This window comes from Oncorhynchus mykiss, chromosome 2 (assembly GCF_013265735.2).
Source record: "Oncorhynchus mykiss isolate Arlee chromosome 2, USDA_OmykA_1.1, whole genome shotgun sequence".
In the NCBI taxonomy this organism is placed as follows: Eukaryota; Metazoa; Chordata; class Actinopteri; order Salmoniformes; family Salmonidae; genus Oncorhynchus; species Oncorhynchus mykiss.
In genome coordinates this window covers 42,067,004-42,084,225 of record NC_048566.1, presented here as the reverse complement: position 1 = coordinate 42,084,225, position 17,222 = coordinate 42,067,004, and the positions used below count along the sequence as shown (strand labels likewise).

The following is a 17,222-nucleotide window of genomic DNA, read 5'->3' as shown; positions in this document are numbered from 1 at the left end:
CAACAGTATCTCGGACCTGCCTGGTGTGTTCCTTGTTCTTCATGATGCTCTCTGCGCTTTTAACGGACCTCTGAGACTATCACAGTGCAGGTGCATTTATACGGAGACTTGATTACACACAGATGGATTGTATTTATCATCATTAGTCATTTAGGTCAACATTGGATCATTCAGAGATCCTCACTGAACTTCTGGAGAGAGTTTGCTGCACTGAAAGTAAAGGGGCTGAATAATTTTGCACGCCCAATTTTTCCGTTTTTGATTTGTTAAAAAAGTTTTAAATATTCAATAAATGTCGTACCACTTCATGATTGTGTCCCACTTGTTGTTGATTCTTCACAAAAAATACAGTTTTATATCTTTGTGTTTGAAGCCTGAAATGTGGCAAAAGTTCGCAAAGTTCAAGGGGGCCGAATACTTTCGCAAGGCACTGTATGTATTACTCTGACTGATGCAGTGCTGTACAATTTTTCTTCATGTCTTTCTCTCGGTCTCGTTATTTTTTTTACATTTCTTTGTCTCTTTCTCTCGCTATCCCTTATCTCTGTGTGTGGCCAGTGTTGTAGACACCTGGGAGAAGGACATCGGTGTCCACCCCCTAGACCTGCCTCAGACCACATGCCAGGAGCTGTTGTCGGTGCTGACAGCCAGTACTTCCTGTCTCCCTCTGTCGCTGCATTCCATGAACTCCTACCAGGTAACAGGGCCTCTGGGTAATGTAGGCAGAGCTTCTCCCCTTGGCAGGAGGAGCATGCCACTGTTTGATTCCATATTATTTACAGCCTCTGACTAGTAGCTATCGTTGCGCCCATTTTTTAAGCTCATTTTCTGAGAGAGGTCCAGAAGGATTTTTTGACACAGTTTTTTGACACATCTTTAGAGGATGCTGGAGCACCGCCAATACTGTTGGGCAGTCTAACTTATTAGTGCACACAGAAACAGTCTCCTCTACAGTACAAAAGGGAGAGTTTTCTTGCACCAAGGCAAGACTTGGAGGTGTGAACTTTTGCTGACCTCACCAGGGACTCTCCAAAGACTTTCCAGACAGTTGCACAGTAATTACCAGCATTGTCTCATCCCTGCCTCTTTACCTGTCACAGGAGCACTCACCTGAGAGCAAGACGTATAGTTGAAGAAGTTGAAGTAGCCTAACATCCACAAAACATATGAAAAATAACAAACATTTGAGCTCCTGCATATTTAGTGTGGCTGTAAATAAGGCCTCAGGCTCCTGTCTCATTATATAGTTATCATGATTAAAATGCTTTCTACTTACTGTTCTCGCTTCCCACCACTACTACAGTGCCAAACCTCTACGAGACTGCTTATTACGTTTAAGAGCTCCCCTCTCTCTCTCTCTCTCTCTCCCTCTCTCCCAGGCTCTGCAATCTCATATTTTGTGTTCCTTTCCCTCTTTCACAAAACTCTTGTTACTTGCCCTCTGGGTCTGTACAGGGGAGGAGGAACTCAATTTTGACTCTGGAAGAAGCTATCAATTCCACTTAGAGGGAGGGGAGAGAGAAAATGGAAAAAGTAAGGAAAGAAGTTCTCTTCAGTTCGTCGTATTTCAGTCTGATAGGCGTGCAGGGTGTTAAGAGTTAGTAATTCCGTACATTCCAGATGTCGCAATAAGTACAGTGCCTTGCGAAGGTATTTGGCCCCCTTGAACTTTGCGACCTTTTGCCACATTTCAGGCTTCAAACATAAAGATATAAAACTGTATTTTTTTTGTGAAGAATCAACAACAAGTGGGACACAATCATGAAGTGGAACGACATTTATTGGATATTTCAAACTTTTTTAACAAATCAAAAACTGAAAAATTGGGCGTGCAAAATTATTCAGCCCCCTTAAGTTAATGCTTTGTAGCGCCACCTTTTGCTGCGATTACAGCTGTAAGTCGCTTGGGGTATGTCTCGATCAGTTTTGCACATCGAGAGACTGAAATTTTTTCCCATTCCTCCTTGCAAAACAGCTCGAGCTCAGTGAGGTTGGATGGAGAGCATTTGTGAACAGCAGTTTTCAGTTCTTTCCACAGATTCTCGATTGGATTCAGGTCTGGACTTTGACTTGGCCATTCTAACACCTGGATATGTTTATTTTTGAACCATTCCATTGTAGATTTTGCTTTATGTTTTGGATCATTGTCTTGTTGGAAGACAAATCTCCGTCCCAGTCTCAGGTCTTTTGCAGACTCCATCAGGTTTTCTTCCAGAATGGTCCTGTATTTGGCTCCATCCATCTTCCCATCAATTTTAACCATCTTCCCTGTCCCTGTTGAAGAAAAGCAGGCCCAAACCATGATGCTGCCACCACCATGTTTGACAGTGGGGATGGTGTGTTCAGCTGTGTTGCTTTTACGCCAAACATAACGTTTTGCATTGTTGCCAAAAAGTTCAATTTTGGTTTCATCTGACCAGAGCACCTTCTTCCACATGTTTGGTGTGTCTCCCAGGTGGCTTGTGGCAAACTTTAAACAACACTTTTTATGGATATCTTTAAGAAATGGCTTTCTTCTTGCCACTCTTCCATAAAGGCCAGATTTGTGCAATATACGACTGATTGTTGTCCTATGGACAGAGTCTCCCACCTCAGCTGTAGATCTCTGCAGTTCATCCAGAGTGATCATGGGCCTCTTGGCTGCATCTCTGATCAGTCTTCTCCTTGTATGAGCTGAAAGTTTAGAGGGACGGCCAGGTCTTGGTAGATTTGCAGTGGTCTGATACTCCTTCCATTTCAATATTATCGCTTGCACAGTGCTCCTTGGGATGTTTAAAGCTTGAAATCTTTTTGTATTCAAATCCGGCTTTAAACTTCTTCACAACAGTATCTCGGACCTGCCTGGTGTGTTCCTTGTTCTTCATGATGCTCTCTGCGCTTTTAACGGACCTCTGAGACTATCACAGTGCAGGTGCATTTATACGGAGACTTGATTACACACAGGTGGATTGTATTTATCATCATTAGTCATTTAGGTCAACATTGGATCATTCAGAGATCCTCACTGAACTTCTGGAGAGAGTTTGCTGCACTGAAAGTAAAGGGGCTGAATAATTTTGCACGCCCAATTTTTCAGTTTTTGATTTGTTAAAAAAGTTTGAAATATCCAATAAATGTCGTTCCACTTCATGATTGTGTCCCACTTGTTGTTGATTCTTCACAAAAAAATACAGTTTTATATCTTTATGTTTGAAGCCTGAAATGTGGCAGAAGGTCGCAAAGTTCAAGGGGGCCGAATACTTTCGCAAGGCACTGTATTTTTAGTTTACATACATATTTTCCATAGAAACCATAAATTGTCTATAGTTGCAATGCCATACACCCCCCCCCCCCTCCCCCCACACACACACACGTTACCATTTTCCCAAGTCCCGTTCATCACTCAGCTGGAAAACCTGGAAATGGAGGATATCAATGTCTTGTGCTGACCGTGAGTGATTATCCTGCTGCTGACGAGTGACTTGTTTTAGGACGGGAGAAGAGACAAGAGGTGACTGATGAAGAGTGTCTGATTTTAGTCACTTAAATACCTCTACTCGAGAGATGGAGTCACTGCTCTGCTGTAGGCCTAGTAGTACCAGAGAGTAGTGCGATCACATAGTCAGACAGAGTTACAGCAGATGAGGGCTGACAACTCCCAAATTGATAATGTAGCCTTAATAGTGTGTGTGTGTGTGTGTGTGTGTGTGTGTGTGTGTGTGTGTGTGTGTGTGTGTGTGTGTGTGTGTGTGTGTGTGTGTGTGTGTGTGTGTGTGTGTGTGTGTGTGTGTGTGTGTGTGTGTGTGTGTGTGTGTGTGTGTTTTTGTTTGTGTGCGGGCATGTGAAATGGTGAGTGTGCCAGTCTATTGTGTTAGCCTTTCTAACCAGATCTAGCCTCTCATTTATTGGAGGAAGAATGGTGTGTTGTCTGGGATGTTGTGTTCCACCTCTGAGCTGTGCTGCGGTGTAATGGGGTGTAAAAAAATGATCTCCCACGCAGAGAGGCACACTGGAAGATAAAACTGGACATAAAAAGGTAAGGGGCAAAATGCAGAAAAAACTCACCCTAACGATGTCTTCAACACTAGTGTGGCGCATTGTTGAAATCAATTACCTCCCTCAGATACACACGCCTCGTTTCATTACCTCTGTGCCAGGGGATGCATGAAAAAATGGATTTCGGGATTCTCTGCTAACCCTCACTTTATTGTATTAGAATGAATGACTTGTGAAACTCAGTCAGTGTGGCTGGTCCCCATAATTTAGATTACTCGGTCAGTTGCTGTGGCTCTCAATCAGAATCGGAAACCTCCCTCAGTCAGTAGCCTATTTTTTATTTTATATTTTTTTGCCTTTATTTAACTTGGCAAGTCAGATAAGAACAAATTCTTATTTACAATGACAGCCTACACCGGCCAAACCCGAACGATGCTGGGGCAATTGTGCGCCGCCCTATGGGACTCCCAATCACAGCCGGTTGTGATACAGCCTGGATTCGAACCAGGGTGTCTGTAGTGGCGCCTCTAGCACTGAGATGCAGTGCCTTAGACCGCTGCGCCACTCGCCACTAGATCAAATAAACAAATAAATATATTTTTTTTAAAGAATATCCCTAGGACGTCGGGGAAGAATAGACGTTAATAAAGGTGGCGGTCTAAAATTGTATTTCCATTATTCGAATTTGTAACTTGTGAGCTCACGACGAAGCTGGGATGAGAAACCCCAGGTAAGAACATTAGCATATCACAACTATTCTTGGAATGCAGCAGGACCTTATGTCAATAATAATTCATTTAATTTGTAACGTGTTTCTCACACCCAAGGCGCCTTCTTTTTATATATATATATATATGCAAAGCTATATACAGGTATCATCAACTCTGGAGGTCATGAGAACAGAATTAGCTGAGGTCCTTGAATGCTTTTCTGAACAGCACGGTCTTGAGCTGTACCTTAAAGGAGGACAGAGACACTGCACTAATAATGTCTGGAAGTGTGTTCCACAGCTGCGGAGCCACACAACTGAAAGCCCTGTCACCTGTCGTTTTTAGTCTGCTGCAGGGCTGCTGAAGGAAGACGGACCTGGAGGAGCGAAGGGTGCGTTTGAGGCAGGAGGATAGAACGAGGTCAGACAGGTACTTGGGATCAGAGTTGTGGATAGCTCAGTAGGTGTGAACCAGGATTTTGTAGTCGATGCGTGAGCATATGGATTGATGTGCTCACGGGGGGAGGTGTGGGTGAGGACACGTCCAGCACCGTTCTGGACAAATTGTAGCCTGTTTAGGCACTTGGCAGATAGGGCAACAAACGAGAGCTGACTGTCAAATATCACACCCAGGTTGTGAACCTCACTGGAGGGGAGGACCTTGACACCATCAATATTGAGGCTGTAGCTGCTGATTTAGTCAATGATGATGCGAGTGCCAATCAGGACGACCTCTGTCTTCACTGCAGGAAACTAAACTGCATCCATGCTTTGATGTCCTGCAGGCAGCTGACCAAGAGTGCAGTGGCATTGTCAGTGTCAGTGTTTGTGGAGACATACAGCTGAGTGTCGTCAGCATAGAAGTGAAAGCCCAGTCCGTGTTTCCTCAAGATGTTTCTCAGTGGCAACATGTAGATACAAAACAGTAGTGGCCCCAGAACCGAGCCTTGAGGGGGACCCTTACCGGGGCAGTCTTGGTGCTGTGTCTAGCTCTGAAAACCAACTGGAGGTGCTCAAGTAGGTTGTGAGTGGCCAGGTGGTATTGGAGTTAGTTAGAAACAGCACGTTTGAGAGAGGAGCTTACTCTGGAAGGGCAGATTGGAAATAGGCTGGAGGTTGTCAGGCTTTTTAAGTACTGGTGTGACTGTGGACAGTTTGAGCTGAGGAGGGACACATCCGGTGATGAGGGACTTGTTGATAATTTCTGTGAAGAAAGGCTCCAGAGCAGGTAAGCAGGTCTTGACAAGGTGGGGATAGGGTGAAGTGAGCAAGTTGTTCTAACAAGCTTGGTTACATCAGCTGCAGTGACTGTGGTGAAGGTGGAGAACCTAGACTCAGGGAGTGTAGGACTGGGTAGACCAACTACAGGGGCTGGAAAGGACAGGATGGTGTTTTGGGGTTTTCAATTTTGCTTTGGAAGAAGCGCAGGTATTTGTTGCACTGTTCTGAGGAGGCTGAGGTAGCAGAATTGTTGACAGGTTGGAGGAGCTTGCTCACAGTAGAGAACAGCACCCGGGAGTTGTTGATCAGCTGGGAGAAGTAGATTGTCCGAGCTGAATTTGTATTCTCTGTTTGTATTCTTGCTGATGTTGTTCGAACATCTGAGCATGTACCGTTAGCCCAGTTTTCTTACACCGTCGTTCTAGACGACGGCTAGTTGCTTTAAGAGAGCGTAGCTCCTCAGTGTACCAGGGAGAAGATTTGGAGAAAGACACCAGGTGGGTGTTGTGTTGAGCCACAGATAGTTTCACAAAAAAAAAGTCAGAGTTGAGCTTAAGAGGCTGATAAATCAGCACAGCAAGTACTGATACAGAGCCAGTGATTTTTGAAAGCCATGCATTCAAAAGGTGAGGCGGCTGGTACTGGAGTAGACTTCACAGTGCAGTCAGTCCTGCAGATTAGACAATGCGGCAAACCTGTCCAGATGTGCGAGGACAGTCCAGGTAGGTGTTGCCAGATGGAGTGCCATTTGCTGAGGGATATGTACTCAGTCTGCGAGGCAGCAAAAGTCTAGAACTCTGTCAGGGATGATGTCATTCAGTAGTTAGCCTTTGTTGCTTATGAATGTTGCATTTGAAAGCCTCAATTGAATTACTTTGGAAGTTGCCTGAGGGGAAACCTGCAGAACTGGCCAGTGTCTTTTATGATCCACATCCGGTGTGCACGATCTACTGCTCGCATTGCGAGTGCACACAATAGATTTAAGTTGGTTCATTAGTCTCCTACCGCGCCATCCTCCTTGCCGTCTGCATTTTTTTCCGGAGGATCCCGTATTGCATAAGATTGTTCTCAGCTCCCTGCACAGGGTTGTTTTAATATGTTCAAAACATCTGAGGAAACCTTGTGTGTAGTGAGTGATAGTTGCTGCCATTTCTCTATCTTTTTGTCCAGCCTTTGGTGCAGTAGATATGAGACAAGAAGAGATGAGATCTAAGGATCTGTGCTGGTATTTGAATCCAAATAATTAGCTTGGAGTCAAATATGTTAACTAATTTTAACGCTGTTGATTAAAAAAGAAAAACTAGATATGTGTTCAACACAAAAAAACTAAGTTTCTAAAAGCAATGCACATAAAAAAAAACCCACTTAAAACAAATATTTCAGAATAACTTTGCAGGAGTAAACTACCACGTCTGCCACTAGGCGCCATTGCAACCATCTATCAATGAGCGCAGCTGGTTCAAATGTACATCCTTGAAAGCATTAACGTTAGAGGTTGATGTTCACTCTCTTCAGTCAAAGGGAATAAATAGTAGCTTGTTTCTTGCTTAGTTTTTCTTGTAGTCTTTGGGGGCTTAGCTATTTTGTAGCACATTCACCTTTGGCCTTAACAAATTAGTCTGTGACAGCAAATTATCATTTGTCTTGATGCGGTGTACAGGCTGAGTCATGAGTTTCGGGAGGGAGCCTTGAGTGAAGCCAATGCCCTCATGCATCATCCCAATATAGCGGTCTCACTGGAGATACAGTCAGGCATAGCTGTGACCCTCTTCCAGGCAAACAACCAGGACTAGGAGATGGCTTTGAGTTTTGTGTATGTGCAAGACCTGTGTTTTTTAATGATTCTTAATGTACTGTTATGTCAGCCATCTGACCATGAAAAAGGACAGGACATGCCACGAGCCAACAAATACCCACATTTTATCTCAGCACATTGTTTACCTAAATGTCACTGTTTTCACCATTGTTTTAAAACAATCCATACAGTATACTCATCATTAGTCAGTTTCCTTGTATGTAATGAAGATTATATTTTGCTGGCTGTATATCTGAATGTACATAAACAGGTGAGAAAAGTAATACTGTATCTCTTATTGTTACACTTTAGACATCTAACCCTATCGATCTGAATTCTCTACAGGTGGCGTACCTGAGACTAATGTCAGAGGTCAAGAGCCATGGATCCACTCATCTTTCCTAGAGGGAGGACCAGCAGAAGAAGCACTGGAACACTAGAGTACAGTGGCTTATGTCTTCGGCTGTGTTCAAGAGGTACGTAATGGAAAACCAAGTTTCGAGCATTTTCCAAAAAGAACACTCATTCCGTTATACGTTTTGAATAGGTTTATTCATTTTGGTCCTACTGAACATGACCCAGATAGCTGCTGTAATGCAGACCATGTAAAAAGACTTGTATCATTCCATTCCATTGGAATGTCTGAGTTATTGATGACCTACCCAGATTAAATAGTGAATCTGACTAACATGCCTATGTTGAAGTGCATGTTTATTAGGGGGGGGGGGGTCACTTTTATTGTAAATAAGAATAGAATATGTTGCTAAACACTTCTGCATGAATGTGGATGCTACCATGATTACAGATAATCCTGACTGAATCGTGAATAATGATGAGTGACAAAGTTACAGATGCCCAAATATCATACCCCTCAATGGCTTGTAGGTATATTTGTGCATCTAACTTTCTCACTCATTATTCACGATTCCTTCAGGATTATCCGTCTATTCTTTTTTAAATTTTCTTTATTTACAATAAAAGTGACTCCAAAATGACACACTACATTATTTACCATTCATTTCTATTGGGCACAAAATCATCTGAAACACAACCAAAACAAACAGCAAATGCATCCAACAAATGTGTAGTCACAAGCCTGATGTCGTCATTGCATGCTATAAATATGGGATCAAATACTTAACTTCTTACTACTTTAACACATACATATGTGAATTTGTCCCAATACTTTTGCTCCCCTAAAATGGGGGACTATGTACAACAACAACAAAAAACGGTTCACCCGATATGGATGAAAATACCCTCAAAATGAAGCTGACAGTCTGCACTTTAACCTCAGTCATTGTTTGATTTCTAATCCAAACTGTTGAAGTATAAAGCCAAAGTAGGAAGAAAAAAATGCTTCACTGTCCCAATAATTTCAGAGGGCTCTATGTAACCTCTGTGACAGGCTTTTCATTTTACCTCTACCCCAATTTTCAAAGCCACACTACCTGCTACTGTGTGAGAGGAAAATCAACTGACAGCATCATTATAATAACTCGGCTATAATGACTTTTTTTAAATTTATTTTTTTTACCAGAGAGCTAGTAATTATGTGGTTGCTTATGAGATCGAACGCTCCAGAGTTTTCTGAATGTCAGCTAGTCAAGCTTTAATTACAAATACTTCCTTAGATGAATGTGCAATAGAAACTCAGCCAGCTTTAAAAGTACATGACAACATATGGTCGATGCAGAATATGATTATATATTATGCAGAGTATTGTTCTATAACTCCATTAGACTCAAGGAAAGCCAGTGTGATTCAGTTTCATTTTGAGGATTTGGGGGGGGCTATTTTGGAGCTATTCAGGCCTACCCCTCCATCATTGTTTTGTGAATAAGACAAGCTATATGCGTAGGTTATGTATCAGACAATGAGAGACGATTCAGCATTGTGTGTCTGCCAACATAAGGTGTCTAACGTTATTTTTAGATGTAGATTCCTCTGGTTTCCCTCCCTGGATCTGCCATGTGCTGATGCGGCAACTGACAATTACTTTGATACAATACAAAGGCACATTGTGCTCACTGAGGTGGAAAAGCAGAGAGGGAATTGGCTAATTAAATATATCCTGTGTTGAACGGTCAAGAGGGTCTCGGCTCTCTTTCCACCCCTTGTCACACGAGAGTCAATTAAGCGAGCTCTCTATAAACCATCAGTATGAACCGAAGCAGAGTAAGTGGGAAGAGGTACTGGAAGAGTTGCCCTCATTCTGAAGACACACACACACACACAAACACGACAGATACATTAACAGTGTTTATTGTTCGGAATCACTGCATTTGGTAGCCTTGAGGAGATGCTGTCTTTCATTCCTCACGTCTTTGATCAAAGAAAACGGTGTAAAATTTTTTTTTTTAAAGGATCCCCCAAGGTGATGTTGGGCAGTACATGTTGTCATTGTACTACTCATTAGTCTCCTCACCTAGTTATCGCTAGAGAAATGCACAACTGCAAAAACAAAAAAAAAACATTTTCAGGAATAATTTTCTTCCTATTTGGACCTATGATTTGGACGTAGCTTAACAGGGGGGGGGGGGGGTTTCATCTCAGAGGATGCCTTAGAAAAGGTAGAAAGTAGAGAAGGAAGGGATCAAAACCTACCTTGAGAGAATAAAAGGTTGGAACTCTCAAATGTGATTACGGCCTTACATTTGTATCTAATCTAAGGGGTGAACACTGGCTGAGTGTACGACTGTGTGTGAGTGTGTTTGTCAATCAGGGAGCTCGCTCGTATGTGATCGCAAGATTGAAAATGTGTTGTGTGTGAGATTAGGCACACACTATTTCTGGAGAGCACACACACCAATTTAAGAAAGGGGACCCATTCAAACTCATTGACATTTCATAGACATTTCTGCCCATCCCCACTGACTCTCTGGAGTTCTCAGTGCCCCCAAAACTGACACAGTAGGCCGGTTTCCCAGACACAGATTAAGCCCAATCCGGGACTAGGACACATTTTCAATGGAGACTGATTTTGTAATTTTTTAAGAATTTGTGTCTTGGAAACCAGCCCAGTGAGTATAAGACATTGATACCCCGTTTGACTCTCCAACCCCTGCAAATGTTTTCAGTTTTCTCCCAACTCCCATTGTAGATAGTTCATTATTAGATAACATCACATACGTGCAGACAGACCCATTCAGAGCTCTCCGATATCAATTTCAGATTGGATGTTCCGGGCATGTGCCTAAATGAATTCGTTCTGTATTATTTTTAGATTAACTGGGACGGGTGGTGTGTGAGATTACCTGACCTGTGTAAAGGGTGAGATCCATTGATATAAAGTCAGAGGAACCTACCTCAGTTATTTTAGTCAATGAGGCATCGGATAGAGTTCCTGCTGCAGTCAACCAGCCCTAATGTTGTCTCTGCCTAAGTGCATTTTTAAGCTCATTCCCCCCTACGAATGATTCCTGAACCTTTGATGGTCGCTCTTTGTGAATCAGTGTCATTACTGGGGTTAAAATATATGGGTAAAAAAAAATAATGATATTGATAGCAGGTGGAATTAATATGATCGCTTTCTTTGCTGTAAGGGCACTCCAAGATAATATTGGCATCTTTTTATTTCTCTCTTTCCTCCCCTCTTTGAGCATGCTTATTACTCTTCATATCTTTCGATAATTCGTCTCGTTCTCTCATTTTCTCGTCTGATACATTTCTCTTCTTGCTCTTACGACTACATTGTCAGCTTCCTCTCATCCTATCCTAACCCCACCCTCATCCCTCCTCTGTCCCTCTCCAAACCTTCAGCTACTTCCACTACTGCCCTCCTATGCTCCTCCCTCTCCCATCCCTCTCTCTCACTCCTCTCCTCTGCTCTTCCCTTCCTCCCTCTCTCTTCCTACCGCTCACTAATATGGCATCGGGGTGTATCTGCGTGTCCCCTGTGACTCATTAGTTTGCCCATTGGCCTGGGTGCCACCCCCGGACAAGAACCCGTGAAAATGCCATGCCCACAGTGAAAGGTTTGAGCATACAGTAGTGCCAACCCTCCCCTGGGCAAGGATGGTACCACCACATCAGTAGGCATGAGATGCTCAAGAATAAATCTTGTTCTGGATTCTGTGCTACTGTTCTCCCAAAAATAAAAAGCCATAGCATAGCAGACACACATTACAATGTTAAACACACTACTTGTATGTTACATGTTAATTAACTGTTAATTGGTGACTTGTACTCCCACAGATGTCCACTAAGACATATGATAGTACAAGATGGTGTGATGGCATGCAGTCAGTCAACTTTAACATTCTAATGGAAACAATCTGAATCAGCATCTGTGTGCTCAGTATCTATATTTTATGATATATATACAAGCCATTAGGAACACCTGCTTTTTGCATGGTATAGACTGACCCGCGGAATCCAGGTGAAAGCTATGATCCCTTATTGACGTCCCTTAAATCCTCTTCAATCAGTGTAGATGCGTTAAAGGTTAAAGAAGACATGGATTGAGACATGGATTGTGTGTGTGTGCCATTCAGAGGGTGAATGGGCAAGACAAAGATTTAAGTGCTTTTGAACAGGGTATGGTAGTAGGTTCCAGGTGCACCAGTTTGAGTATGTCAATAGCTGCAATGCTACTGGGTGGTCTACCACCTAAAGGACTTTCAAATTGACACAACTGTGTGAAGCATTGGAGTCAACATGGGCTTGTAGAGTCTATGCCCTGATGAATTCAGGCTGTTCTGAGGTCAAAAGGGGGTGCAACTCAATATTAGGAAGGTGTTCCTAATGCTTAATACACTCTCTATATCTATCTATAAACAGGTAACTGCCAAAATAAAGGAAACACTTGAGTAAATGAGGGATACAAAGTATATTGAAAGCAAGTGCTTCCACACAGGTGTGGTCCCTGAGTTAATTAAGCAATTAAAACATCCCATCATGCTTAGGGTGCCCAGTTGCCCATTATTGTGGCTACCGTGTCTTGAAGAAGAGATCTCAGTGAATTTGAAAGAGGGCTCTCAAACGAGCATAGGGGGTTTAAAGGGTGTGTGTGTCTCAATCACCAGATCTCAACCCAGTTGAACACTTATGGGAGATTCTGGAGCAGTGCCTGAAACAGCATTTTCCACCACCATCAACAAAACAAAAAATTATGGGAATTTCTCATGGAAGGCAGGTGTCCATCCCTCCATTAGAGTTCCAGACACTTGTAGAATCTATGCAAAGGTGCATTGAAGCTGTTCTGGCAGCCGACGCCCTATTAAGACACTATGCGTTTCCTTTTTTTTTTTTTGGCAGTTACCTGTGTATCTTCACTATATAAGATAAACATTTGAACAGCAATTTGTTGTTGTTTCTGTATCTTTAAAAAAAAAACTTTTCCTTAAAGGCAGCTTGGATTTCTCAGTAGGTTGATGGAGTGTCTGAGGGGTAGGCCTGACAGTCAGGAGAATAGACCTTCCAGTGACAGTTGACAGGAGCGATTGGAGCGTTGGTAATGATGAGACCAGGGTGTACAGCGCCTGTATGGTGTAGCAGTAGATATTTTATTACCTTTCAAGAGGAACATAACAGCTGCTCAGTCTTTTAGAGTGAGATATAAACATCACTGCCCGAGGTCAACTGCATAGGGGCAGTTAGATACACTGAGTATACCAAACATCTTGTGTCTTGCCCATTCACCCTCTGAATGGCACATATACACAATTCATCTCTAAATTGTCCCAAGGCTTAGAAATCCTTATTTAACTCCTACTCACGGCTGCTTCATCTACTCTGATTGAAGTGGATTTAACAAGTGACATCTATAATGGATCATAGCTTTCACCTGGTCAGTCTGTTTTTAATGTTTTGTATACTCAGTGTATATTACGGTCATTATGTACACATAGTATAAATATGGAAAAGTTCCATGATGTGGTAACCATAGAATAAGGTGCGGATCAACCTTGGTCATAAAGACCTACAGGATATGCAGGCTTTGGTTGCGGCCCAGCAATAATACACCTGAGATGACTAGGTGATTAGTAGAATCATATGTTTTAGTGTAGGGCTGGAACAAAAATGCACACTGGGTAGTAGCTTAGTATAGTTGGTGAGCAGACTGCTGAAGTAAATAAATGGAAAAGGAATGGTTTCTATAATGAAGATAGCAATCTACACTAAACAAAAATACAAACGCAACATGTAAAGTGTTGGTCTCAGAAATCCCAGAAATGTTCCATTCGCAAAAAAAGCGTATTTCTCTCAAATGTTGTGCACAGATTTGTTTACATCCCTGTTGGTGAGCCTTTCTCCTTTGCCAAGATAATCCGTCCACCTGACAGGTGTGGTATATCAGGAAACTGATTAAACAACATGATTGTGGGGCAGCAGGTATCCTAGTGGTTAGAGCTTTGGACTAGTAACCGAAAGGTTGCAAGATCGAATCCCCGAGCTGAGAAGGTACAAATCTGTCGTCCTGCCCCTGAACAAGGCAGTTAACCCACTGTTCCTAAGCAGTCATTGAAAATAAGAATTTGTTCTTAACTGACTTGCCTGATAAAGGACTTGTTAAATAAAGGTAAACCATTTTTTTTATATATAAATAGGGGACTGAGAAGTATTTATGTCTGTAATAAAGCTATTTTGTGGGGAAAAACTCATTTTGATTGGCTGGGCTGCCAAGTGGGTGGGTTTATGCGCTCCCGGGCCCCCTGCCCAGTCATGTGAAATCCATAGATTAGGGCCTAATACATTTATTTCAATTGACTGATTTCCTTATATGAACTGCAACTCAGTAAAATCTTTGAAATTGTTGCATGTTTATGGTTTATATATTTTGTTCAGTATATTTTTTGTTCAGTATATTTTAGCATGGTCTTTGTGGCTGTATGAGTTGTGGTACCTGAGTTTGACTAGTTAGACCAGGTGAGGTCCCCATGACAAAAGACAGTTAGTTGGGATGATAACCACTTACTCTCCACACAGGGATGAATCTCTCACCATGTCCCAAATGACATGTCAGTTAAATGAACTTCTGAGCTGACTTGACCTCTCTAGGTGAGTGCTACATGAGAGGTGAATAGACAAAAATGGATGGATGGAGGTTATGGACAGGGCAATCTGTTAGCTTCTAAAGCCAAGATGAATGGCCCGATTAGAGCAGGCCAATGTGTCTTCTGTTTGCCTCATGTCATCCCTCCCTGCAGCAGCTGTGTCCTGAGCCTACGTTACCCATGTAGGAGCATCAGCACAGAGGGAAAGATGTTCTGTCACCTCAAACTGCCAGGTCATAGCAGGATCAGAAAATTGGGTCTGTAGAGAGAAATGTCTTTCTCTCGCCTTCACTCTCGCTCGCTCTCTCTCTCCCACTCACTCTTCCACTCCTACTCCGTCTATCTGTTTTCAGTTATCATGGTCTTGGTGAGAGGGGCTGCTGTTTGTGTGGAAGATGAAGCCTCAGGACACGGGAGCCATATCCCACTCATGTGATTAGCTCAAGAGAGCTGTAAACCAAATTAAATCATGTCCAGCAGATAATCCTGCTGGCCAGTATCCAGAATGTGTGTCTGTGTACAGCTAAAGGTTGTTCTACTTCTGTTAAGTTCTGCAGAAGAAGTCTCATGCACATTTCCCTGGATTCATCTGAGTTTGGTGGCATACTTGAAAGTCATTGTGACCAAAACCTTTCTTTGGCTTGCTGAATGAGGCATGCACTTTCCACAATATTCTGAGGTGCTGAGGTGCTTTGTGATTCGTGAGTTCTGTCTCGCAAAGCAGTCTCAGGTGATTGTAGTTCACCCCAAACAAAGGTCTCGGAGGCAGCTTCCTCTATCCGATCCCAGACTTTATTCTGGGATGGAGATATTACAGTGTCTTCTGACAGACGAAAGACCTACACTCAACCAAATGGGGTGAGGAGGAAGTGAGTGGGGGCGGCAGGGGGCTCACCCTAACAAATATAGAGCACGTCATACATTTAGTTCTTGGTCTTGCTCGTCAAAGCGCCCCCTGGCACCCTATTTCATCATAATGCCTCGTCGCCCATGGAAAAAAGGGAAGATGTACTTTCTGATATTTTTCTTTGGATACAATGTCTGTGTTGCTGCTTTTAAATGATTTTGTTTGCCATCTTTATTTCATCAGTCAGTTAGCTTCCATTTTGACTTTATGTGCAAATGATCTGACAGTCACATTGCAGCTTCTCATCGAGAGTTAGGAGACATTTCAAGTTATTGTGTAGTGTATTGTAACTGGAGAAAATGTGGCTTTTTAACACAGTAACACATTTTTATCTTTGTGTCACATGGCATATCCTTGCTAATTTACACACACACACACACAAAACATTTGCTATATGCCCTCGCACTTTACAGTAGCTTTTGGCTGTCATAGTGTACTGTTAGCTATCGTTTATGCCTAGCCTCCATCTGACGTCTCACAAGCCTGTCTCCATCTCTGAATTAGAATCTCTCTTGCTCTCTCTATCTTTTTCCTCTCTCTTTCTATTCCTCTGCTCAAATGCCTGTCTCTGCCATGCAATCACAGGGCACTCTGTTCAGATGAGCGGGCCGGAGGATTGGTTTGGGGAGTTGACTGGGTTCCATATTATTGGAATGGAGTTTACTGCTGTAAAGCGCAGTGAGGAGTGGAGTCTAAACTCACTGTCTCACATCAGAACACTATAGGCCAATAGTTTGTGCATGTGTACACTCCAACTACATATGTTCATATGCATATACGTAAGTAAAACAAATCAAATAAAGATGTGTGTATGCATGCACATTCTGTATAAGCATATTTTATTATGTTGTATTATGTTTGAGTGCCATTATGATGTAGGTAAAAATAGTTTAATACTTACCCCAGGGCCAGAACTACTCCTTTGTGACATAATATCTCCAGAATGTAGGTGCCCGCGGTCATGTCCCTGACACACACCCATCTCAGCCCTCACTCTGAGTTCATTTTGTGGCTCAGCGTTGATGAGACATTGCCTAAATGAACCACATAGAGGAAACAGTCGTTTAACACAGCAGATGTCAGCTTGACTCTGTCCTTACAACACCCCAATACCCTTTTTTTCCATTCTGCTGATTCCTCTCTCTCTCTCTCTCTCTGAAAACATGTTGTCTCTTCTATCCGTCTTTCTTAATCTATCCCTCTAATTACTGCCGGAGCCTCACCTGCTGTCTTGCCGGGCTGAATGAGCTTGTAGCGTAGCCCTCTGTTTTCAGTCTTCAATGCACTTGGATATTCTCACTGCATGGTCAAACTGAGCTCAACAAGGGGGACTCGAGCTGAATACAAATGCAGAATGAAAGAGATTTGAATTGAATGGTCTGCCTGTTGTTGCTCTGATCATCATATATCCTCTCTAATCACAGAGATATTTACAGAATAGCTCCCAGCATGCAGTGGGGTGTATAGTGTTCCTTCTTCATGCACTTGGAAGGAACAGTGCCCTGCAGCCATTGTTTTGGAAGATTTCCTCCCCAGATCTTGGCATATTTGTTTTTTGTGATGTGATTAAAATGATTCATCTGAATTCAGCATTATTCAAGTTTCTCTAGGGAAAGA

The 17,222-nt window shown here is 42.6% G+C and overlaps 1 long non-coding RNA gene across 2 annotated transcripts in view; it reads right to left on the bottom strand.

Annotated features, from left to right (window-relative positions):
• LOC110489918 overlaps window positions 1-17,222 on the bottom strand; it is a 25,070-nt gene extending 7,848 nt beyond the window's left edge. Inside the window, exons 1-4 of one of the 2 annotated variants that reach the window (XR_005036748.1) lie at window positions 17,040-17,222; window positions 16,829-16,942; window positions 16,507-16,639; window positions 12,942-13,183 (exon numbers count right to left, since the gene is read on the bottom strand). This is a non-coding gene — a long non-coding RNA (uncharacterized LOC110489918). Of the gene's footprint in view, window positions 1-12,941; window positions 13,184-16,506; window positions 16,640-16,828; window positions 16,943-17,039 lie in introns of those variants that run through there. The other variant, XR_005036747.1, reaches the window with a different exon arrangement.